The 2,577-nt window shown below is 42.7% G+C and overlaps 1 non-coding gene across 1 annotated transcript; it reads right to left on the bottom strand.

Annotated features, from left to right (window-relative positions):
• Positions 1-1,899: 1,899 nt before the first annotated feature.
• Positions 1,900-1,971, bottom strand: Trnae-cuc. Its single transcript has one exon. It is a non-coding gene; the product is annotated as a tRNA-Glu (tRNA).
• Positions 1,972-2,577: the final 606 nt, after the last annotated feature.

Genomic DNA, 2,577 nt, shown 5'->3' with positions numbered 1-2,577 from the left:
ATCTGCTTACTGCCATCTCCCACTGCAGTTGTTGCCACCCGCACTTACTCCAGCATCAAACTGACAATTCCATGATGTGCCAGGATATGTTCTATCATCTGATCCCTTCTTTTAAATGGCATAAACTCCTTTTTTCCCTCATTAGGTTCAGTAGGGGAGAGTGCTACACCTTGTTACACTTTTCACACTTCCCCTCCAGCCAGTCCTGTTACACGAGTTTAATTATTATTACGTAATATTCTGCCTAGTGGCTGGTCCGTGTCTTCGTACGGAGAATTTCTGACCCCAATGTTCCCCCTCTTTACATATCTCTGTATTTGGATAAGCATGCCTATACCAGATTCTTTGGTGCTCATTTTGGAAAGGTGTGTCATAGAGTACACCCCTCCTTCCCCCCCTTGGTATTGCGAGTGTTAAGGTTATTTTTCAACATTAAATGTTATACGTAATTATATAAAGTATAATTATATTTCCCACGCCATTTTATTTTCACATGAAGCTACGAAAAATGACTGCCTTTACAAGGTGCATGAAAGGAAACATTCAGTTCCTGGAGAAATTCCTGGCGCTCAGGAGAAAGAAACTTATATGCATGGGTCCGGAATCTGTCGACGACTTTGAATCGGCTCACGGGCCTTCACTTGTTACCCCATACGATAGTGCCTTACTTAACCAGCGTTCGTGCGACGCTGGCTCAAAGGTTTTCGGGAAGTCAGAAAGTACTGTATCAGGCAGCCTGCCTTCATCCGTGGTTTTCGGCACGTTACGCGACAAAAGAGCGAGATGGCATCCGCGTGATGGATGTTTTCGGCATAAATACTGGTTGGTATCTGTTCGAAACATCTCATCACGCTTGAATTCACAACGTTCTAAGATCCTACAGCAGATACATCTGAATGACAATGGACGGTAGCTTCGTGGATCACTTCTGCTACCATTCTTGTACACTTGGGCCGCCTTCTAACTATTGGGCAGAGGTATTTGCGGGAGTGACCTAAAGCATATTATAAAACAGTCTAGCTCCGTAGAAAAATCTCTATAGAATGTAACGGCGACTCGATCCAGCCTTGCCTCTTCCAGAGATTCCAGCTTTTTCTCAATCCCACTGACACTAACAAAGTGAATTTGAACTTGAAAGTTCGGATATTGTTCTGTGTACTTCGATATGAAAGACACCTTATCTCCGGCGCCTTGTTCCGTGGTAATTGCCTCTCGTCATATTTTCTACCCTTTCTCATATTGGTATCCGAGCTGCACTGAAATTATGTGCAAATGTGTGTCTTTTTGATAAGAGATGGAGTGACAGACGGCGCAATGTTTAGATTTTGTCTTTGGTAAAGCTTTACTCTCGAATGCGTGTAAACCAACTTACGTGCTTCCGTATGCGATTAATGCGCAAAAATCCTTAATAAAGAACATAAGGTTGACGGCCTTCGTTAAGTTAAATGTGGAAAAAGTAGTCCACCGTCAGAAGCACTGTGTTGGAAGAAGTACAGAGTGCGAAGGATGGCTGTTTCACATTCCATGAAATGCAACACTGCAGAAAGTATTCTGCCACTGCGACCTGTATTTTAAATCTGCAGGTACTTCGTTCGACTTCATGAGATATGTGCAGTTTATTGGCAGAAAAGCATGAAGACGATATGCCAAAGGTTAAACATATTGCAACTAAATTTAAGCTGTAGCTTTTGAATCAGGACACGGGAGTATTCCGTCAAGCTACAAAATGTAGAACAGGTGAATTCCAGTAGAACAGTTGTGTAGTCGACCGCATCTTTTAGAAAACTTTGATTTCTCTCGTTTCAATATCTAATGCACAAAAGGAAGAAATCAACTGACATTCATGAGTAATATAAGAAGCAAGAACAAGCGTTTCTAGTAGTTGGTTATTAAAATGAATTCCGGTACCGGGAATCGAACCCGGGCCTGCTGGGTGAGAGCCAGCTATCCTAACCACTAGACCATACCGGATGATATCCCTCAAATGACCTGTTCTATATAAGTAGTGGACAAAATTTTTGTGTTATAGCACAGTTTTGTAGTTGATGCACAATCTGAATTATGAGTCTCCGCTTGGACTTTGGTGCGTCCCGCGGAATCTGTAACTAGTGTGGACGGAGACAAATCTAGTGTGGGCTGGGAATTCCCGAAGAGATACTGCGGCACGCGGTTATGAAACAGCAGACAATACCGTAATTGCCGGCTCATTCATTTCATCCCGTGAGTTGTATAAGGCGCTTTGTACAAATATTTACACGTGCAGCTAGCTGATTTAGTATTGCGGAGCTGTACAGTTCCCTTCGCAAACCTACGGAGGTGAGCATGAGCTGTTTTACCTTTGCAGCCAGCCTCACGTATGCAGTGCTTTCTGGGAATGACAGCAATTCAGGCAATGTGGGGATATGAACGGGATAGCTACAGGGGCAAATAAAATTAATTTTTTCATGTTTAGGTGCCACAATCGTATAAAATTCTGCAGTTGAAAACATATTTGCGACAACCAACCAAGCTAGTGCTTTTACATTTTCCGGTGGTTACTATAATACACTTACGAAAACCATAATGGGCTTCTAGAAC

This window comes from Schistocerca americana, chromosome 9 (assembly GCF_021461395.2).
Source record: "Schistocerca americana isolate TAMUIC-IGC-003095 chromosome 9, iqSchAmer2.1, whole genome shotgun sequence".
Lineage (NCBI taxonomy): Eukaryota > Metazoa > Arthropoda > Insecta > Orthoptera > Acrididae > Schistocerca > Schistocerca americana.
This window is presented reverse-complemented; position numbering and strand designations above follow the sequence as displayed.